The sequence below is a fragment of the Mirounga angustirostris genome, unplaced genomic scaffold, assembly GCF_029215605.1.
Source record: "Mirounga angustirostris isolate CCGP_5_RB_7025 unplaced genomic scaffold, mMirAng1.0.hap1 SCAF_2, whole genome shotgun sequence".
In the NCBI taxonomy this organism is placed as follows: Eukaryota; Metazoa; Chordata; class Mammalia; order Carnivora; family Phocidae; genus Mirounga; species Mirounga angustirostris.
The window spans coordinates 190455055-190479654 of NW_026991710.1; the positions used below are offsets into that span (position 1 = coordinate 190455055).

Here is a 24600-nt window from a genome sequence, read left to right on the forward strand (position 1 = left end):
TGCAGTATTTGTTCTTTCTTATTAGTAATTTCACATCTCAGGGTGAAACAAGCCCTCACCACTGCTGTGCCTGTTGGTTCTGCACTATTTTAAAATGTAGCTTCCAAAGGGGTGTCTACAAATGGTAATGGGAGACAGTGGCGAATAGGTATTAGCCGGAAATCAGTTTCTGTACAGTAGAGAGAGGGTTTCCACTTCTCTGCTCAGTGCAGTTCTCTAAGGAAGAATTTGTAGGCAAAGCACATGGGAAGTGTTTTACCATCTTCCTGCATCTGTGCCACAGTCTGGCCAGGCTTTGAGGATGGAAAGCAATGACCCTAATGGGCCGTGACATACAACGGGGAAGACAAACTTGCTTCCCTCTTAGCCACGTGTCCATTTACTTATTTACGTTTATTTCTTGTGTAACATTTCATCCTCATTTTCAATCCATTTTATTCAATGCCTTCTCTGATTAAAGTAAATGTCAGTTGGTTAGTTGGAGGCATCCTAGGGTAGGTGAAGCAGAAGCTTGTGATATGTTCTAACTAGGAAGAGAACACTATGATGCTTTCATGCCATAAACCTACTCAGTGGACTTGAAACTTGACCAAGGCTATAATTTTGGGCACTGACTTAACTCTTCCCTCTATTGTTGTGACATCCTTCTAACACCCAAATTTACAGACCTAGAAAAATTATGTTGGCAGATCGCAACAAGGAAAATTCAAATAATCGAACACATGGTATCTGTAGGTGCATATTATTCTTATGTCCAAGATGAACAGGTAGAATATGAAGTGGTTTAAGGATAACTTTGAACCTTTTATTGTGTTGTTGTAGGTTTGTTTATCAGTTGTACTAATGACACAATTGTACACCCTTAACATTTTAATGTACAACATTTACTCTATAACATGTTTCAGCAACTATGCACAACCTGAACACATCAAAGTCAGATAATAATTGGTCATTTTGCTGAGGTACGAATTGATGGATAATGATATAAAGCAGTGGACAGGAATGCATTTCCAGGCTAGGGCATGCTTCTAGCCAACTGCCCATGATGCATATCTTACTGTGACTGCACTGTTCACTGCTTTTCCTCATATGAATGTCCTGGTAAAATATATATTCCCTGAGCATAATTGTAAGTAAAAAAATGTAAGAAAAACAAGATATCTTAAAACCACAGTCACACTGAATAAACTCCATCTGATAATCTCTGCATTGGAACCACCTTTAAAAAAGGGGTAATTCAGATAAAATCACTGTCAATTACCAAAAATCACACAATTAATAAGTGTCATTTAACTGATGCCTTTCATTTTCTGGGTTTCCCTTACTCAATTTCTCTGGCTACACAGATTACTTACTTTTATTCTGTTTCTATACCAGAAAAACATCCAATAGCTGTACATTTGATCTCAAAATACTTAATCCAGTGCCTATTATTTTTTCTAAAAGAGTTTAATGCTATTGTTTATTTGTACTTTTACATATAGCAGGAGGACACTTCAGTGTGCATTTTTCCTGTATTAAAAATCCTCCAGAATAAACATGTGAAAATATATTGGGACTAGTGTAAATGGCGATTATCAATTTTCAAAATAAAGAAACCCAAGATAATTGCATTGTTGACTCTCTCCATATTGGATTTGGGAAATTTAAAATACCTCATCTTAGGTATTGTATATCTGTAATTATTGGAAAAGCTATATGCAAAATCACTGACATACAAGCTAATATTTTAAATAAATCTTATGCAAAATGTTATTAATAAAGATTCATATGAGCACACACAATTAGAATAATAATTTTTGCATATAAATAATTTGTTTCTAAGTTAATTAAAAAATAAAATCAGTGAAGTTATCGCTGCATAAGAGAACTAACAGGCTTTATAAATGAGTATTTGTATCTATGTCTTCACAGGGAAACATTTAACATGGAATTTCTAGCAAAGTATAATAAAAATCTGTTTATGTCTGCTCTGCTCATATCATGAAAATCAACTCATAATCCCCTAAACTATAACACACTTGGTGTTGGACTTCATTCCTCTATCAAATTTTCATTGACATTGCAGACTGTGCACAATAGGCTGCTTTGAGTGTATATTTTCATTGGTATGTGAGGACTGTGATGGAGACTGAAATCTGAATCACAAAGAACCGTAACAGTAAGTCAGGCTTACATCCATCCAGGAGGCTTCCCCATCTCCATCGAAGCACATTTTCTGGGCAAAGAACCAACCGACTTCACGTGCACAAAGAAGAGATAAGGAAGAGAGAAGAGAGCAGTTGTCGCTACAAAGCTATGTATCTACCGTTGCGACTGCACAAAAGTTTTAGTACCCCCCCCACTGCAATTCATCGTAAGTATTATGAAAACAAGTGTATCTGCTTATGAAATACTGTGACAAAAATTCAATGCTGTAAAATTGTCTCAGAATGTCACCTTAGCCATGACCTAAAGTCACTCACAATGACGAAAGTTTCCACTATCATTTATAAAATAGTTCAGAAAAGGAAAAAGCTAACTTGTTGGAATGGCTTAGCTCTAGATATCATTACGAAAGTAATCCATCTTAATCTCTAGTCAAGCAAAGGCACTTACATCTCTCTTCCATTATTTCATAAAAACAAAGGTTTTCCAAACTCCTTAACACAAATGGCTAAAAGAGTAGTCTCAACAGTTTCGTGTACAAATTCACTCTTGCTCTTTCCACTCCCTTCACCCCAAATTCCAAACCTGTTAAATTAGAATTTCTGGAGGTAAACTCAAGTGAATTATTTATATATATAAAATCAAAATATCATATATTATATTAAATAATATTGAATATTATGGAATGTATATAAATTATATGTATTTACACATATATATGCATATGTTTATATAAATATATATCTTTATATATATTCCATAACTTGAAACTACACTATAGGTTGAGAAACTCCTGGTTAAAATGTCAATGTTCTTATGTTCTTATGTTTGGGATTGTTTTGCTTTTTTCCAGTTTATTCATTTTGTTTCATGGGTAAGGTTTGTATTTTCTGAGTCTGGGGCTTCATATCTTTTATCAGTCTAGAAAAGTATCATCTTTTATTTGAATATTCTCTTCTACATTCCCTCTATTCTATCATTCTGCCTGTTAATTAATTGCAAGCATTCCTCTTTCTAATTTCCTTATTTCTTAATCTCATTTTCATTTCATCACCTCTCTTTCCTCCCTCTCTCTCTTTCTCTCTCTCTTTATATATATATATATATAAAGAGAACATACATATGTATGTTTTGTACAATTAGTTTTAGATCTTTTTTCTTCAGTTATGTCTGATCTGCTGTTAATCTATCCATGAAGATTTTATTTTATTTTTAGTATTTAGAAGTTGCAGGTGGTTCTTTTCTTTGTTTTTGAGTTTTACATTTACTTAGCTGATTATCTTATTGTTTTCATACATAAATCATAAAAAGTGTGTGAATTTTCAGATTATTATATTAATTATTTTTAATGTGAGCACAGGTTTCCTGGGTACCAAAGTGGTAAATTCAAATTCTAAACCCATTCAAAGGCAGTGGGTATTCAGGAATTTTATGTGTAAATGGAAGAATGTTTTCCCTCATTAGAGTTCAGATCAACACATTTGTGTTTTCCATTTGCTGAGTAGGAAATTAATCTCAAATATTGACTTCAGGAGTATAAAACTTCAAGGGTCACAGCCCTACATTTGGCGATCTCGGTCCTTCCCTCTTCTCCACCCTGCAAGGGTCCTAAGTCCTTGTATATTTTCCCCACACAGTCCCGAAAAACATGTCTTTTGATTGAGGACATTGGCACATGCCCTCCGGGCTGCCATAATTCAGCATTTCTCACCTCTTCTTAGCTTCCTTGTCATTTGGGGGTTTGGGAATTACATTTTCCTTCTTGAAACTCAGCTATGTTGTTAAACATTTTTTTTTTTTTTTTACCGTGTATTCAGCATTTCTAAGGTTTTGTAGAAGGTTTCTTAGGTTACCTACTATTTCTAGAAGCAGTCGTTTCTTTATTCATTAAGTCAATGTAATACCTTCTCTTCCTTTTTCCAGAGAGAAAAGAATAAATCATATAAAATAGTATTTGAAAGCTAAAACTAAATGAATTGATAAATAAAATAGCTTCTAGGTAACCAGGTAGGAAGAGCGGATAGCGATTTTTAATCCGTAAGTGGCTGAGGTCACCATGTACGCTGGAGAGTATCTGTGCACATGAAAGCACATGGATCTGGGTCCAAGGGATGTAGGGATTCCCTCAAGAAAGCATGAAACAAATAGATTCATCCACCCTGGAACATCTATGTTCAGCCGTCCCCCTCATGATGCCCATGTAATCTCTGGGAATAGTTTTCTGTCTTGGGCAGTCCTTCCTTCCCTTTCTGAAATGCCACAGAATTACTGAGCCTTAGTCTTTTCAGCCATTACCTCAGTAACCAGTTTAGGGAGTCTCCATTTCTACCTTGCACCTGGGGAGTGCCTGACATCAGGACCTCTGCCATCCTCTAAGTCCACCGCTGTAGGGCCATCCAGCGCTGAGTGGAAATGAGTGAGTGAGGGAGTTCCACTGTTTCACAAGAAGCCCTCTTTATGGTACACAGCTGGAGAAGGCATGCCCTCACCTCTCCGGTGCATCCACCACTGGGTCCAGAGCCTACTTGGCAGCATACCTGGCTGCCCCAGACTCTGGAATATCCCCTAAATTCCACATCCAGAACTTCCTGACCAGGGTCACCCTGATGACCTTGGTGGGGATTGGGAGTGATGAAGTACTCTTTAAAGGAGGACAAACTTCTTAATATGACTGGCATGTGAATTCTCAGATACACTGACCTCTAAGGACTGATGGGACACATTATTTACACCAAGTATAATGTAACTGAGGCACCTCGGTGACACAAAAACATGCTTACATATCCATCACCATAAATTTTACACATAACAACAACTTGTTATTATACATGAAGAGTTTTCACCTTGTTGATAAACCCTAACCTATATTTAGTCTCACACTGCTATATCCTGACACCACTAACTTTTAAGTGGGTTTATTTAATACAATCCACAAAGAAACTTATTATTATAACATTATTGTGTTATTAACATTAAACACATATAATCAGTATAGTAAATTAGCTACCCCAAAAAAGCCCTGCAATGCATTTCATAGTATTACTGATGGTTGCATTATCTTCTATTATATATATAGACAAAAATTCACCTTGTACAACAAGATACTATTATCTGCCTATTTTCTATCCAATCCCTTCACCCTCTGGGAAAGAACCTCAGATTTTATCTCTATATCCACTCTTCCCTCCCACAATGAATCTGAGTACATGGATCCCAAGTCCCATTTCAGTGTAGTTTCTGATTTTTCTAAGGTTGACATCATGCCTTTTGCCAGTTACTTGTTCAAGAATGGATATGTGATGGAACTCTGGCCAGTAAGAAATGAAAAGCGGGGGATTCTAGGAATACTTTCCTCCCTTCCAGGAGAAATCAAGAAGAAATGAGGTTTCATTTCCCTAGGTGATGGAGTGTTTGGATGATATTAGTATCCCCTGCTGCCATCTTGCTACTAAATTGAGTGAAATCCATGGGAGTGGGGGAAATGGGGGTAGAGAAAGAAGGAAGTAACATGAATTGTACAACTCGATTGCTGAATAAAACAACCCTATAGGCTTTTTTTTTTTTTTTTAACCTTTGGGTTTCCTGATAAGTCAGAGATAAATCTCCTTATTGCTTGAGTCAGTTGGAATCAGAGTGTCTGTAACTTGCAGCCAAAAGCATGTTAACAGATAAACCAGGAGTTCAAAACAACTCAGAGCTCCTCGGACTGCTAATCCAAACATGAGTCAGGCCATAGTGGTATTTTCTATCTATCGTAAGATAAATAACAGTGTGATTAACATAGCTTAAAATGTACAAGACGAAACTTGAAAGAAAAAAAATATTAGATATATTTTCAGGGATGATGGTCTTGGCTGCCACCGATAACTATTCTATAAGGAATGGGTAGCCAGGCTCTGGATCTCCATGGAAATATAGATTTGACTATTTTTATCTTGTAATAAGATAAGCAAGTTCTAGTTTACATTTGTGTACTTTAGCGTTACAAAAAAGGAATCAGATCTATCCAGAAAGCTGTGCAAATACACTAAAAGGCCCCACGGCATGCTTTTCACATAACCAGTCTAATTTACGCATCCTTTAAAGGGATTACTCTGAGAACCCATCTTTCAATTTCTCTTCCTTCTAACTTAACATTATATTCAAATTTAGTATCACTTTAAACAAACAGTTGAAACCCTGTCACCACATTTAGTGACAACATTTGGAATACTTGCTGTTGTCCGAATGACAGTTGTGTGCCCTGGACTTGAACCAAGGCTACTTGAGAGCTTTCCTGAAATCATAGGGTGATTAAAACAAATAATGGCCAACTGAGTCAGCCTTTCTTCTCTGGAACTTCTTCTCTCCTCATTTATTAAGGGTGCTTTTCTCCACCGCCGAAGCACTACTGTATAACAAATAACCCAGAAAGTGACATCTCAATATACGCCTTTACACAAAAGATCAGAAAAACTGCATTATTTGGTCCTCCTGAACACACTGCTGGAAAAATCCCTAAATAAATGCTGTGGTTCATCAGCGTGACCCTTTCCAGACATGATATGAGGTTCACTCTATTGTCTTTACATCTTCAATCTCTTCTCCACTTATAGCTCTGGCAGTCAGTAATGAAGGAGGAAGGTCAGCTCTACAGTAACTCTGCACTTGCTGATCTTTAACATTTTCAAGAATGACAGATTCACTTCCCAATTGCTGTACCTGTGGAGACTATTTTAAAAAGAACCTGAAGATTTATGCAGCTCCACAAACAACATAGCATAACTTTAAAAAACAAATGACACCTGTCTGGTGGTTCACGATGTTGGATGATTAATGTCACATTTTTTGCAAACAAGGGACTGATTCATCCTTTTCCATCTTCCTAAGGGCTCTTGGGCAAAGGCAAGGTGGAACTTTCATCTGTTCTGTGCCTTATAAGGAAGCATGTTTATAATGATGGCAGCAAATGTACCTTCGGACCTGTCCACTGGGTATTAACCTTGAGCTCTGTGGTGTGACCAAACACAAATGCCAAGGAACAGAGCTATGAGCAATGAATAGAATGCACTTCAGAAGTTATTGCATAGGCTGTCGAGACTGCTCGGCCAAGCTCTCTTTTCCATCTCTTCCAGCCGCTACATAATTACGTTAACTTAAATGTAAATCAATGAATGGCCATATATAACTTTGACTGCTATACTTGACCTCGTCTCCTTTATAGAAGAAAATAAACTGTCCCAACTAAAGCGTAAACCATGACAGAGCATATCATAAATACACAGTTGACCTTAATATCTTGAGATGTTTGTTCCTTAATTTTTTTTTAGTTATCCTTGTTTGCATTACATTAAAATGCTGAATTCTCTTTAAGAAGGAACTTAATGATGAGACTATGTACTTTAATCAAAGAAGTACATCAGGTGTTTTGGTTCAAGGATTTGAAAATCAAATAGTCTGTAATTTTCAAAAACAGAATTTGTCTAATCAGGGCAGTATTCCTTCAGGAAGTGTAATTAATAAATACAAATGCAGGCTCTAGAGCCCCTATCTGGGTTTGAGTACCAAGCCTGCCAATTTCTGGCAGGATACACCTAGAAAAATTATTTAACAAACTGTGATTTTCCCCCTCCTCGTTTACTAAGTAAAGCTGATAATAATATTATATACCACAAAGTATTTTTGAAGATTAGAAGTTAAAAAAAAACAAAAATCACTTATAACAATACTTGACACGTAACAGAACCCAAGATATAACCTGTTAGTACTATTACTCTTCAAAACCGTAGCATCTCAGAGGTTTTAAAATATGAGGATTTTAAAGGAACACATCAAGAGAGAGATTTCAACACTTGTCTTTAAAAAACACGAAAAGGTCAACAAGATTACTTTTTGGAAAGCTGAAATTAAATTTTACAGAGGAAACATGAAATTTTCTAGGGGAAGCACAAATCTATGTCATACCCAGTAAAACGCCTATCCATTAAATGAGAAGGAATAAAATATAAAAAGACCCTGCTGCGTGTGAGTTTTGGTAATCTTTCATTTAACAGTATTTGTTATATGCCGACTACTTGTCAGACCCGGATGAGCAGAATGAATGGAGTCCCTGCCGTAATGGGGTATCTCTACTTAGGGAGACAGCCAACCAACCGGTCCAGGGTGTGACTTGTAATGATCAGATTAAATGCCGTACTATGGGAGAAGGTCACGTACTTTTTGGAGGGAAGGTTATTCCAAATAGGAGTACTGGAGAAAGCCTACCTGAAAACTCAGATTTTAAAGAATGAAAATACACTAGTCTTATAATCAGGCAAGGAGAGACAGGGATTCCTATTTATTGTTTACCAGGCAATACAGTAGGTACTAAGGATTCAGGGGTAACCTTACCAATAAAGGCCCTGCCCTCTTGGAACTTATAAGCTAGAGAGTGAGGAAAAAGCACATTTAATTATAAACAAATACGTTACTCTCTATGCAACAGGAAAACACCAAGGGAGATTTCATTAGAGAAGCACCATAGCTAGATAAACATTTTTAAAAGTTGAATGATAGCTTTGATTGTTGAATAGATAACGGGGTGTAACTGGGGAAGGTTTGCAGTGGAGGAATCAATTAGAAAGTCCACTGCCCCAGATCACCTAAGATGGTGGTGTCAGTGGGGGGAACAGATATTGTGGATTTGAAATAGACATTGAACAGGAGTTAAACGCATGATGGACTTGTTCCGGAGAGGAAAGAAAGTAATCAATAGGACACCAAGATTTCTGGTTTGAGAAACTGCCCAGGTAGTAATGCCACTTAACTGGGGAAGGGGAAGGAATCAAACAGGTTAAGTTTGAAATATCTATGAGACATTCCAGTGGAGATAGCAAGTTGACAAGTACAAAAATCTGAGACTCCCCCCACTCCCCCGCCCCCAGGAAGTATTCAAAACCACCGAAAGGGCTGTGATTATCTAGGGCAAGAACAGAGATACAGAATGACAAATGGAATATAACAAAAATAAATGCAGTGATAGTAACAGTCAAAGTGAACCCTTCTTTCATCTGGAACAGGATATTTACTAAATTCTCCAATTGGAAATTTAAAATCTTTAATAGAAAGGGCATCAAAAAAGAAACGTTTCTTTTGTTGATGCTATGAAAGTCCCCTTATGAAACAGTAAGTTTTGCTTTGCTTTGTTTCCAGAAATGTAAAGAAAAGTGTTGGGTTGTTCATAATTTTTTTAGAGCTGTGTTTTAAAACTTCCAAAAGTGTGTCAGTTCAGTTAGAAAAGAATGTAGGTCAGGATTGAACATCAAAAAAAAAGAAGAAGAAAGAAAAGAAAAAGAAAAAAACAAGATAGAGTTAATTTTCCATTTTTGATCACTGGTATATGACATATATGATGATAATATAATAATAGTCTTTCTTAATACTCAGGTTTTTTTTTAAATACACATTGTATATCACGTACCTTTTTTAAAATTTTATTATGTTATGTTAATCACCATACATTACATCATTAGTTTTTGATGTAGTGTTCCATACCTTTTGATTACAAAAAGAGGAATAAAGTGGAAAGAATAATTTTTTTTAAAGATTTTATTTATTCATTTATTTGAGAGAATGAGAGAGAGAGAGCACACGAGAGGGGGGAGGGTCAGAGGGAGAAGCAGACTCCCTGCCGAGCAGGGAGCCCGATGCGGGACTTGATCCCGGGACTCCGGGATCATGACCTGAGCCGAAGGCAGTCGCTTAACTGACTGAGCCACCCAGGCGCCCCTTTTTTTAATTTTTTATTTAAAGATTTTTATTTATTTATTTGACAGAGAGAGAGACAGCGAGAACAGGAACACAAGCACGGGGAGTGGGAGAGGGAGAAGCAGGCTTCCCACCGAGCAGGGAGCCCGATGTGGGACTCGATCCCAGGACCCTGGGATCATGACCTGAGCCGAAGGCAGATGCTTAACGACTGAGCCACCCAGGCGCCCAGTGGAAAGCATAAATTTAATGATAAAATGTTTCAATGGCATCCCAAATATGTTGAAGAAATATCCCTGAGGCTTCTGAAATATTGCAGGGCATAGAATTGCTTGATATGCTTATTTTGGCAACATTAACATAATGGAATACAATCAATAGAATCTAATAATTACAGCAAACCCACTTAATTCCCTTAAGTAAACATGTGCTGTACATGCTATACAAATTACTATCCTGTAAAATGCTTAATTGCAATCTATGTAAGGCAATTCATCAGAAAATAAGACTATCTCATTTTACTCTTGAGAGCCTTTCAGAATTTATCTAACAGCAGTAGCAATAAAGAATCAAATCTCCAAATTCATGCAAGACCAAAGACTGGCAGAAGGAATGTGTAATGTGTGATCACCTTCCAGTTCATATATAATCAGGTAGCTTCTAAGGAGGTTTCACTGACAGAAAAAAAAGTGAGGTTTCAGACTGTGGATTCCAATAAAAAACAGTAGTGAGCATAGTGAAAATCGCCATTGGCTTGCATTTTTTGATACCTTTAATATGTATTTAGGTGAATGCCTGTTAAATCAACTGACTTTTCCATTTCTACAACAAATTTCCAAGTTAATCAATGAATATAATATGAAATCTTGTTTAGTACGAAAGAATTCAACACTGATTTGCGTGTATCTACTCTACGTCATTATCTTATCGGACTTGATCCAATCCGTCCCTATAGATTCTAACTGCAGAAACCATGAGAGGATCAGAACATTACCAAAAGAAGCTATCTCTTCTTCCCTTTTCTCCATCTCTATCCAAAAAAAATATTTTAAATAAAATTACGCTGTCATGATTAGATTGATTCCAAACTAAAATGATTAAAGTTTTATCTTGTGAATAGACTCAATAGGGAATTATATTTTTCTCCTGTCTCTATGAACGTCTATTTTATCAGTACCTTATAAGTTAATAAGATGTTTGGTGAATAGCAATCTCTCCATAGGCTTATTCTTCTAAGCACAGTAAAATTTAATTTAATCACAGCTTCAAAATATCATACAATAAAACTAATCTAATTACACTTAGCAATGGCCACTAGACTCATTAAAATGTTAATGGAGCTTATAATTATTAAATTGCTTAATGATTGCTAATAAGAATAAATGACAAAATAAAATTTAAGCACAAAACAAAAATGCCCTCAGGTAATTTTTCTCAACTTCAATCCCAGCTGACATTGTTACATTAATACCCTAAGAAACATGATGGATTTGAGACTTGTGATAAAGGACATGATCGAACGATATTCAAAATAAGTGTCCTTATGTCTAGCAAAGCCAATCAATTGCTTCATATAAAATTCAACAAACTATTTCAACATGCTAATGCGTTGTTGATTAGAAACACAGAAATAATGCTAACAGAAGTGAAATTCTGATATTTTGATAACTGTCCTTTTCTCAGCAAATTGCAAATACACATAGCAATCGGACAAGTCTCAAATCATTTAGAATCCTATATCAAATTGCCATTTTTATCTCTTAATTTTATGGTTTGCGGCAATGAACTACTAAAATAAATAATACTTACTTTTAGATATTTAGATGAATTGAAATTAATTCTATTTTGAGCTAATTAGGCATCTAGGGCTCTTATAAAACTTGGCTCAGAGGTATTAAAAAGTATTAAGAATCCATGATCAGACACCCAAAAGCTATTCAACTATTCTGTCTAGTTGGTGCCAAGAGGAACCAAACTCTGCCTGTTTCCTCAGTTCATCTCATTCCTTTTCCCCTTGCTCACTATTTTCCGGCCACCTTCCTTCCTTCCTGTCAGCAGCTGAGATTTGTTCTTATCTCGGGGCTACTGCCCATGTTATTCTTTCTACTTTCTAACAACACTTTCCTGCATGTTTTCCCCAGATCTTACCATTCATAGCCCAGCACAAATGGCGCCTCTCAGATTATCCTGGACTGAAGCAGACAACTATCCCCATGCCCCAGCCAATCTAGTACATGGCCCGATGATAGTTTATTCACAGTACCTACCACTATCTTATTTTACATATTTGCCGACAAGTTGAATATCTGTTTCCTTCCATTAGGATGTTAGATCTTTGAAGGCAATGACCCATCTATTGCATTTGCTGCTGCAGCCCCTAAACCAAAGGAGTGCGTAGGACATAGGAGACGATAAAAGTCTGTGACTGCTCTCTGTTGGACATGTTGGTAAGAATGAGGAAGCTTAGCGCACAATTTATTCACTCCAAAAACTGTGCTGTTGTAGCTGCCTTTGAAAAAGCTAATTGTAGGGCTTTCGATGCAAACCCACCACTTTTGTCCACTCTTAAACTTATCTTGTTAGTTTCAATTCATTTGTCCAGACCTGACGTGGTTTTTGGTTCTAATGATCACAGTCTTCTCCCATACAAAATATTTTTAATATCAACCACATAAAGTTGTTGTGAAATACTTAAAAACATGAGATATTTAAAACCGTACCAAAAGGCACTTACAAAGTAAAGAGTGTCAAATACATATTCTCTATGGTTAGGCATTATAACTGTTATTAACAAATAGATCAGCTGCATCTTTCAGTCGCCTCTCCATTTATAGATATGATAGGTGAAGGGCAAGCATTCTATGACTCAATGCAAACAAAACATGTGTTTTAGTCACTGTTATAAACACACCTACTATCACAAAATTGAGAAAAAAGATACGGTGTATGAATACAGAGGTAGGATTCATAACATAAGTTTACTTGCTCCCGTAATAGGCAGAGAAGTGATGGAAATGCAAGTTCCTAATGCTTTCCATTACTGAGTCTCATGTTTGCCCTATAAGGAGCACCTTTGGGAATACGGGTAGTTAAATCTCCATGGACCATTAACTGCTAGCCTCCTGTGTGACACTGTCAGCAAGGATACTGTTTATAATCATTCACATCATGAATTATACACAGAGCCCCTATGGACAGGAATTATGTTTTCAGCAGCTCATTTTATTGGGTCACTGATCAACCATCATGTGAGAGTTTTAGCTATTGCCCTGTTTGATTTTGGAGCCAAAGAATAATGAGATGTGAACACCAGTATTGGCCACCTATCATTCCCCTAGACTGTGAGATGACATACAACATATGGTTATTACTGACTTAATGAAATACGTCTAATTCAAAAACAAAAAGTCAACATAAAAAATAAAAACTATGTTTTACATGTGATTTATTTTCTTAATCAAAACACAATGAAGTACTTTTAAACTTAGCTAATAGAAATCATAGCAACGATGGCAATGTGAGTCTTTGTCCCCTTTCTTAGGAACTAAGAATCTAAGCATGAGATGTTTGGAACCTGAATCCATGATCCCTGATACGATATATTTCAACCTCTTAATAGAATATTATAATTTCAAAGAGTGCATCCCTATGCGATAGAGATGGGATGGAGGAACAAAGTGGTCAGCAGAGAACTATACAAATGAGGTGAAAAGTGCACTGGAAGCCCACAGACACCCACCAAATGTTCAGCCTTGGCAAGACACATTGAATATGAGAGCTCAATAAGCATGTCTACGGATGAAGGAAAGCAATTACGTGTGCATTAACCACCACCCAGGTCCCAGTTAGAAATACCTGAGCCCAGGTTGACTCTCAGCATTGAGGTCCACACCAGTGAAGGGTAGAGGGTGTGGGAGGGAAACGGGTGCTCCAATTTGTGTCTGGGTGTTTTTTCAGCTGGCTTATTTTCATGGTTAATTTTAGGTAAACTACTTTCTCAATAGCTTCCATACTCTCTTACGTAAGCAAAGATTTAAGCCACTAGGAAAAAGGCAAATGCATGACAGATCTAAAGGACATATGAGGTCTATATTTATGTTTTGTGTCATCAAATGCCAGTGAAATACTCAAAACACTCAAAAGAAACCCAAGGCACCATGGGTCTTACCTTGGTGCTGGTGTTACCGTTTCATTCTAATTGAAAGAAGAAGAAGAAGAAAAAAAAAAGCTCCTGGGGGAAAGAAGTGCTTGCCTTACCTGATGGTATTTCAAAAATATGTGGTGAATTTTCAGAGTTAATAACAGAAATTTGACATATACAGGAGGAAACAAAAGCATTGCAGAATGCATACACAGGCGCAAAAAGAGACTAATGTAAATTTAAATCTTTGTAAATAAATAATTGTTAAAGGAATCATCATCATGACTTGAAAATGTATTTGTAATTCAGGACGAAAGGAGGGTGATTGAAGAACTGACAGACACGTGGAGAGTCATCCACCAAGGCAGGTGTGCACGTAACACTACCCAAACGCATCACCTTGCCCAGCCTGCATAATGCAACAACTCTCTTTGTTATCAACATTTAAATGCAAACCAGTCTAATTTAGCAAATAAAGACACATACTCCTAGAATGAAAAACATCGTGAATAATTTGAAGAGGATCTTTACTTGGAAACCACTTCCATTGTATTATCGAAAAAACGACTTTAATTTGTTTCCAGCTGTGAGTTGGTGCTACATCCCCTAATGGAATCAAAGGAAAGAAGCATTCATGTTTTACTCTATGTATCTACAGTGTCTGAATACAGCTGATGAATCACATAGCCATCCACAGTTGCTTACAGCAGGGAAGCAGCAGTATTCTTGGTTAAAAGGTGTTTTGTAGCAGCCTTGGGAACGGCTGCAACCACTCTGGAAATGACAACTAACAGAGAAGCAGTGCACATGTATATCAAGTTAAGATCTGTTTACACCAGCCACGAGCAGAAGAGCAATGCTAATACGGCCAATCTGCCTCTGCACTATTGGAAGAAACCCGAAGGAGAGGAGAAGACCTTTTAATGAGACACCATGGTGCTTCCACTACTCAAGGCCAGATGAGGCAAATTGCTCTTATTCCCAGAATCCCCGTTATCTCCCACTGCTGACTGCACATTCTGTGTGTGCTTGGCTGAGGGAAGACAAGTACGGGTTGAAAACCCAGGTCTATTGCTAGAAATGAGAAATGCCTCATCTTCCTAAACCCAAACCTAGGGTAGAAAATAATCAACCCCTCCAGTTTTCATCTTCTCCAGAGAAAGGAGCCCCAAAGTTGAGCACATTCTTTTGTACTATAGCAACACAAAAAGGGAAACAGAAGATCTCCCACGTCCTGCCTGATACTCCATGCACGTCTGCAATGAGCATCAATCCACCGTGGACCCCAGGTAATTAGGACTGAGTGGAAAAGGGTGAAGAGGGACAGATCCCAAGGTGTTATTTCTGTTGCAGATTATTCAGGAACCCGAAGTCAGTCATTTAAATTAAAAAATTCAAACAGAAAGGGCTGGTAAAACAGATGGAGTCATGTCATCCAGATGACAGGATGTCTTAATTGTAGGGGGCAGATTTAGAAAAAAAAACAAACACACACACAAAAACCCACAAAAAAACAAAACCAAGAAGTGAAATGTTGCATTGTGTTGGAGCAGTCCCTCAGAAAAGAGGAACTCACTCACCAGATCACTGATGAGAAAGAGGGCTGATTTTAAGAAGTGTGGTGAATTAAATTGGCAACACCTCACAGCAATACAATTCAAAGATAGTAGAAGAAGAGAGGCACCGAGGGTATTCTGAACTGCACTACCTCTCCACCTCTGGATTCAGAGACAGAGCTACCTGGGAGATTCTCAGAAGTTTGGTGGGAATGGAAATCCCAAAAAGTCACCAGATGACAAGCACTGCAAAAAAGCTAAGACCCTAATGCAGTGGCCAGGCTTTCAGCGGATTGCATCCATTCCCATAGATTCCTTTCACTTGACACAGTCTTATAGAAGCAACTCAACTTATGTGCTCAACATGAAATTAGGGAAAGAACTCAAATGCTGACACTTTTTTTTTTAAGATTGTATTTATTCATTTAAGAGAGAGACAGAGGGAGAGAGAAAGAGAGAGCACAAGCGGGGGGGCGGGGGCAGAAGGAGAAGCAGACTCCCCGCTGAGCAGAGACCCTGATGCGATGTGGGATGCGCGACTCAATCTCAGGACCCTGGGATCATGATCTCAGCCGAAGGCAGATGCTTAGCTGAATAAACCACCCAGGTGCCCCAACACTGACACTTTGAAACAGTTGAAACCTTAATACGCAAATTTGGAAGACCACTATCACCAAACCCTAGGCCTAAAAATATCCCAGAACAATAGCTAAAATGCCTTGAGGGGAAAATCAGTGAAATCTTTCATCATCACAAAAACTAATTAAATGTTTGAAAAAGTTTGTTATTACGATAACAAAATCACCCTCCACCCCATGACATAATTTTATAAAGATGTCTGTGTCTTATTCAAGTATAGTTTTGTGTCTAAAAAGAAATGGGGGAGGTGGGGAGCCAGAGTATGAAATCTCTGTAGCTTAATGAGGAGAAACAAAAAGCAAATGAATGATATGGTAACTTACACTGACAGAGATGGATTTCCCAGAGAGAGAGAGCGCAAAACAAATTGTATGAATAGTATAACAGGAAATTGGGGTGCATGGCAGCTTGTTTTTTCTGTCTGCCCAAATCTATTCAAAATGCAACTGTTACCTTTGCTGGTGAAGCACATTAGCTAACAAAGGTGTCATAATGGACTTGGAATAATTCACAAGCTAACGGCATTCATCGGTGTCAGTTCTCAAATGACATCACCGTCCCTCCCCTCCAGCAGTGCATCTCCTAAGAGATTTCATGAATGCAGGCTTATTCCGCTGCCCAGAAGTTATCAGCCTGGTAAAGACATTAGGGGTCATGATCCTGCAGGCAAATGTTAAGAAACAATTTTCTTGGCACTTCTCTGGCAGTTTGTTCCATTAAAATTAAATTTAAAAGAGGATTTTTAAAAAGGCTTCGGCAACGCTCACACCTGGACAACTGCCCAGTCCCGAGGGCTGAATCATGCCATCCTTTTTTGGCCTTGGCTATTCTGGAGAATGAATAGGATTTTCCCTATGTAAAACTGGATGTTTTAATAAACTCAGTAAATTCATGATCTCTGCATTACTTCGAGTAGCTTTTTGGACAAGAAGGCACAGTGGATGGTTTAGCTTCATGAGAAGGCAGAAAATAACACAATGTTCAAATTCAACTGATAAGAACTAAGAACAGGGGCGCCTGGGTGGCTCAGTTGGTTAAGCGACTGCCTTCGGCTCAGGTCATGATCCTGGAGTCCCGGGATCGAGTCCCGCGTCGGGCTCCCTGCTCGGCAGGGAGTCTGCTTCTCCCTCTGATCCTCCCCCCTCTCATGTGCTCTCTCTCTCTCTCTCTCATAAATAAATAAAATCTGGGCGCCTGGGTGGCTCAGTTGGTTAAGCGACTGCCTTCGGCTCAGGTCATGATCCTGGAGTCCCGGGATCGAGTCCCGCATCGGGCTCCCTGCTCGGCAGGGAGTCTGCTTCTCCCTCTGATCCTCCCCCTCTCATGCTCTCTGTCTCTCGTTCTCTCTCTCTCTCTCTCAAATAAATGAATAAAATAAAAAAAAAAAAGAACTAAGAACAGATGTGATTATTACTTACAAGTGACTTTAAAGGGACGCTTTCTGTTAGAAGCAGCAATTAGATTGTGGAATGTGTCTTCTAGAGAGGTAAAAAGGATGTAGTCATGGGTTCTGAAGCAGCTTTATGTGACACGGTTAAATATAAGAAAAAAGTTTCTGAGAGACCTGTTTCAACTAAGCCTGCTTTTCCTATTCACTCATCCCGGGAAGCTTTCCTCTGAGGCACAAATTACCCAATGTGGTTTTCTTAGAATAGTTTTCTGACTCTTAACATTTCAAAAAGAACTTGATGAAGGGTTTCCCTCTGTTGGTTTTAGACAGGTATATAGATAGAAAAGAGAGATTCTGGTATCTTTGAAGGGCTATCTTCCTGCATACACCGATGTATGGATCATCAGATACTATGTGGGACATAGAAACTGGTGTTTGTCCTTGTTTGGTTGTTTGTTTTTAAAGATTTTATTTATTTATTTGAGAGAGAGAGAGAGCACTAGCAGAGGGAGGGACAGAGGGAGAAACAGACTCCCCACTTAGTGCAGAGCCCGATGTGGGGCTCGATCTCAGAACCCTGTGATCATGACCTGAGCCGAAATCAAGAATCCAAGAGGCGCCCCAAAACTAGTGTTTTAATCATAATGCTATTATTTTTGAACTGAGAAGCTGTCTGGTATACAGCTCTCTGGGGATTTTGGCTATTAGCTTGGCATCGTTTTGTTAGGAAGTGAAATGAAAATCTTTCAGTTAATTCTGAGGGTGAAGTTTTTTTTTTTTTTTTTTTTCTTTTTTTGGTTGATTACAGAAAAATGAGGTTACCCATGCTAATAGCAGAATACTCCATTTTTTTTTTATGGTAGTCAAGGTAATATATGTGAATAGTTCTTGATTCTCTTCATATGTGGGTGGGGGCTATCAATTACTAAGTGAGAGATTATTTTCACAGGCATGGGAGAGCATAGAATTAAAGTACTTTTCTGAGAAAAAATTGTATTTCTATCATTCTCCATACCTTCTTTTAGTGATACCCATGTCTGGAAAAGATTAATATTCACTCCACCTACTTCAAGAAATCAGTCTAAACCTGCACAAACTATCTCCTTAGTTAAGCCGAGCCCTGAAATGAAAATTTCTTCCTCTTAACTGAAATTTGAAAATAATGTTTAGTAAGTACCTACTATAAATCAATGACTCTGTGATGCATATTCACACACATTAGCTTTTTCTATGATATTTTCATTTGAAAATTGTTATCTTACCCCAAGTTTCCTAGAATTTGAAAGTCAAATTGAGAAAAATGTCTTTAAAATTCAAGCTGGGTGTGAAATCAAACATATAGGTGTGTGTATGTGTAGATATATATACATAGATAGATATATAGATAATAGTAGGACTACTGGTAAATTTCTTCAAAAAAATGAACAGGTAAAATCTCTATATAGTGTTTAAGATTCTAGTCTGACCTCAGTATTCTTATTTGGAATTATGGAATATTAAATGTTAACAGTTTAGAGAAGAGTTTTAAGAAATTGCATAGAATAGGTAAAAGCATTTCTCAAATGAAATATTTCTCTGATAAAGAAGGTCTATGCCTCAGCTTTCTATTTCTGAAGATGTTAAAAATGAAGATCAAATTTTAATGTTGACACTAAAAAACATCCTCCATTAATCATCCATTGGAATTAATGGCCTAATGCCTCAAAGTATCATGTTTTATTAACATTTGTTTTACTGTGGTTCCAAGGACTATGCCCAGCTGCATTTACCCTTTATTCCATTAAATGTTTGCTGTGATTACCTCAAGATCTCATAGATTCATTTGCTTTCCTCTAGTTCATTTTTAGTCCAAGTAGTAAGTAAGTCCTCTGAGAAATAGGCAACATTGCTCCAGCAATAGGATTTGGGGGGATGCTATGTAAATGCTATAGACTAGTGCCCCAGCCGTTCAATTGGTCACACCAGGATTTTTCAAGAATACTGACTTCGAGTTATCCCCAATATGTTCAATCAATGATATATACATAGAGAGAGAGCCAAGGGAGAGAGAGAGACAGAGACAGACAGAGAGTGCGAGAGCTCAAGCTCAAGAAAAATCGACAGAGACAGAGACTTCTTTATAGATCAGGGAAAGAAACTCAAGTCATTTTTCCCCTCTTCCTCAGCAAAGGGCCTCTTTGCATGAGGTTCATGGCAGCTCAGTAGAAAAAGGTCAGTAATTTCCTCACCCCTGATTCTATTTGACTGGACTCCAGGGAAAGCTGCTTGAGGTAAACTCCCTTTGCCAAGATGCAACGAATGCAAAACCTTTACTGTCTACTCCTGTGGTTACAATTCATAAAGCCAATCCTGGAGACAAACTGTAGTCTGTTGTCTATAGTAAGAATTGTAAATGAGCTGCTGAGACATCCTGCTTAGGGAATTCCATTCAAAAAGGTTAAATGTAAATTGCCCTTTGGATTAGTCTGAACATCCCCATTATAAAACTTGCTGAAACTAGCAGGCGGAAATAAAGTTTCAAAAAAAAAAAAAAAAAAGAAAGATAAGCATGTATTCTTGGAAGGCGATGTAGAAATGTAAAATCAGGCTTATGTTCTCAGTAGATACTTATAAAATTATATCTATTAAAAGGTTAAGTAAAAACATCTTATTACTTACTAGTAGAGAAAAGTGTATGAGCCAAAAGTTCATTTCAGAAAATAAATTCTAAATTATTATTACTATTTAAGAAATGTATTAGATGACTCAGAGTATAACAGTTCACATATTATGAGCTACACATCCACTCTTTTAAGTAAAGTATTTTTTTCAACCAGTAAAATGATATTTAAATTAAAATATATAGTTTTAAACATTTCTAGGTTTTTAGGATTCTGAGTTTTAAGGCATGACCTCATTCCAACACATAAGGGAAATGCTATAATTAAGATTGCCTGCCTTTTAAAAAATTTTATATAGAATGAATAATTTTATAATGCTAATATATTGTTACACATAGGAATTTTAATAATAATAGTACAGAAGTATAATAAAAAATAATGGTCCCAGCTGCATCCTTACCCATCCCCAGTGCTGCTTCCCAGAGGCAACTACTTTCAACTGTTTTTGCTTCTATTTCCTTTGATAGTTACTTCAGTATCTCTGGATAATTTCTTGATTCATTAATATTAATCACTGTGTGTATGTATGTGTGTATATATATCTCCATATATCTATTTCTGCTATGATAGGTGAGAATTAGCTGATTTTTTTTCTCTTCTGCCCTACTGCCCACTCATTTTATGTTGCTATTTATAACTCCTTTAGTGTTTACTGTTGAACTTTTCATGATATACTTAAAATTCAGGGTGCCTGGGTGGCTCAGTTGGTTGGGTGTCTGCCTTTGGCTGGGGTCAGAATCCCAGGGTCCTGGGATGGAGTCCTGAGCAGGGAGCCTGCTTCTCCCTCTGCCTGCCACTCCCTCCTGCTCGTACTCTCTCTCTCATATTAAAAAAAAAATATATATATATATATATATATATACATATATAGATATATATGTGTGTATATATATATATTCTTAAAACTCTGTGTTAAGTAATCAAGCTAAGACGGTGCAAGATGAAATTAGGGATCCTGACTTTCCTTCCACCTCTCCTCCCAGCAGCATGTTTCAGCTGCACATAATTTTACATTGTAATAGTTGATAACATATAGTTACATTATTTGTTTACAAATTAATTAATTCAAATTATTGAAAATCACTTAGCAGCATTTATACCATTTTGACTATGAGAATATTGTTCACTACAAAGTGTTAGGGTGACATGTCCTTTTCTAGGATAAAATAGTCATGGCCTATCAGCCAGTCTAAGAAGAAGGTTCCAATGGATTCTCTAGAAGCCACTCAAAATAAACGTTCCCTCATTTTTGGACTATCAATTACTAGCATGGTTTTACTAATTGGTGTATTTATTATGTATACATTATTTTCAAAAGTATAAAATTGTATTTTTCTTGTCAAGATAAGAAACATTATGTTTCTATTATGTCAGATTTTCATTCAGGTTTGATATCCATTTTATTATATTTTCTTAAACCCAGTAACTTCCTTTTCAAATTTGATCTTAAGTACTTCAAGTTTGGACCATGACTATTTGAATAGCTTTTCTTCTTCCTGAAATTTACAGGTGCTTTGTTGTATTCTTATATTCCGCACGTCATCTTAATTGTGCTTAACTTGCGCTTTTACACATTTCAGCCAGGGAGGTGTTTTTTTGTTTGTTTGTTGGTTGGTTTGTTTAATTCTATTTGGCAAGAGGATTTGAGACATCTTTAGCTCTGGGAAAGTTTTCTTGTATTATTTCCTTGATAATTTTTGTACTTTTGCTATCTCTGTCATTTCCTTCTGGAACTTATATACATTGAAGGTTTAATTTACTGGATTGATCCTCATATTTCTTATGGTTTAATATTTAAGCTGCTTTAAAAAATATTCTACATTCTGACAAACTCTCCCAGTTTTATTTTCCATCCCTTCCACATTTTTTAAAAAAGAATTCAATCATATTTTTATGTTCTAAAAAATTTTCTTCTCTGTCCACTTTTCATAGCCCCCTTTCTTTTTTTAAACAACTGATAATTTATTAAAAAGGTTGATTTGAAAGCATCTGCAACAGTGACTTCAACCTCAACTCCTGGCTCAGTGCTGATGGAAGTAATCTGCTTAATCTCAGAAGGACTGTGCAAATCAACATGTTGCTTGTAGAGCATCTGGAAACAATCCCAGGTCTTAGAACCTTCACCACAAGGAGTTTTTCTTCTAGTGATTCTCAGAGTCTTGGTAGGCATCTGAACTGGTCCTTTCACTTTGAGATTCTTTTCCTTTATGCTTTTTTTTTTTTTTTTAAGATTTTCTATTTATTCATTTATCTGTTTATTTGAGAGAGAGAGAGAAAGCATGCACAAATGGAGGAAGGAGCTGAGGGAGAGGGAGAAGCAGACTCCTCACTGGGCCGGGAGCCTGATGCGGGTCTCTGGGATCATGACCTGAGCTGAAGGCAGACGCGTAACCAACTAAGCCACCCAGGCACCCCTTCCTTTATGCTTCTGATGGAGTCAGCACATACCTTCTCCAAAGATTACACTGGGGCTGGTTAGAGTAATTCTAATTCAGTGAATCGCCACCTCTGGTCCCATGGGTGTCTTCCTGGTGTCTTTAAAAGCCATGGCTGCAGCAAATTTTCCGAATGGACTTGTTCCTCACTGAGAGCGAAAAGCAGTAAGTGAGGAGCAGGACCTAGAGTCCAAAGCTCCACTGTAGCCGTTACCTCCTCTTCCTCTTCATAGCATCCTTTCTTAGTCCGTGCTTACACTGACCTACCAAATTTTTCCTCTGGTTGCATCTAAGAGATGTTCTTAAAGAGTCTCACATTTCTGCCTATCTTGTAAGCTGAGGCACAGGCTTCCTTCAGTCTGTATTATCTTCTCAAGAACATTTAAAAAAAAAAAAATTTTGGAAGATAAAAATCTCCCTTTGGGGGAAAAAAAAAAAAAAAAAGGTAGGTTTGTTTATTATCCAATATAGTGAAGATAATGTTGACTCACTCTGTTGAAAATGTCAGGCAGGCTTATTGCCCATTATAAAGGTTTCCTAAGATCAGAGTTTCTCTCCTGTAACTCAACCCATTTTGGGGGCGGGTATCACTTGGCCCTATAAGTATCAGCCTCTGGGGATAGGGACTTAAGAAATGGGTAGAAAAATGTCAATATTCTGTCCATAGCTATTGCTGTGAGGAATAAACAGGCCTTTATTTCTGGCCCATAAGTCTCATGTCCCTTTCAGCATCCACAGAATCATGGCAGACTAGTCAAGGCAAGTAGGGTAAAATCGCATCCTCCAGAGTTTTTGACGCATATTATCTTTATCTTTTGTTCTTTTTTATCATTTTTCTTTCCTCTCGAGTCTCTCTCTCTCTCTATATAAATATATATATAATATACATATATATTCTTTTTTCATTCTTTATTCAAATTATCTTTATCTTCTGTTCTTTTTTATTTTTCTTTCCTCCGGAGTCTATCTATTATACATATTCTTTTTTTCTATGTTTAATCATTATCTTTACTTTTCCTGTTATTCCTTAGATATTCCTCAATTTTTTTTCATCTGATCATATTTAAGGATGGGATAAACAGAATTTGGCATCTCACTATCACTGTAAGGAGTTTGAAAATAGCAAGCATTTGAGGAAGGGGAAGAAAACTTACTGATTTTGCTGTTTAACTGTTTCTAATTTCCTTCTACAGAGAACTATTTCAGACTAAATTATTTCCCCCTCTTTTTGACATCTATTCATTTAGTCAACCATGTACCATTCTCTGAGCAAAATAAGAGACTGGACAAAGTTAATGAGAAAACACTAGAAACCCTAGATGTAAATGTTCATTTCATTATTTTTCTATCTGTTCAGTCACTTGTTTTGCTTTGATTTCTTTCTTTTCAACCAGATGATGTGAGGCATCACTTTGACTCTAGGTTATTGGCAATACCTGATTTCTTGAGCATTTTAAACTCTCATCGAAATGACTCAACTTAAATTTGTCTCACCGAGGAACTACAAAAGGAAACCATATCTTTCAAAAATATGACTGTTTCTATATGATATCACTTGGAGGGATAATTGGAAAAGTTTGAATATGCCCATTACTGTATATTCTAATGGATTTTCTCCCTGAAACATTCAGTAGTATATCATTATACTTAAACCCTCCAAAGAAATAGTGATTTTAATACTGCCATTTGTATGTTTGATGATCCACAAACTCTAGGGTCAGGATGATTTACTTAATTTCATGCCATTATCTCTTATTTTACTCACATTAATCTAAGTAATTCTTCTACCACCTCAAGCCAGTCCTATAAGTGTTCTCATTTCAATTAAGACTTTTAAGTATTTTTAAACTGTCATTTAGCCATATTACACCTTAATTGTTTGTGTTACTCTTCCATGAAATGTTTC

General features: G+C 37.0%; 1 pseudogene; it reads right to left on the bottom strand.

Annotated features, from left to right (window-relative positions):
* Positions 1–22150: 22150 nt before the first annotated feature.
* Positions 22151–22807, bottom strand: LOC129045949 (small ribosomal subunit protein uS10-like; annotated as a pseudogene).
* Positions 22808–24600: the final 1793 nt, after the last annotated feature.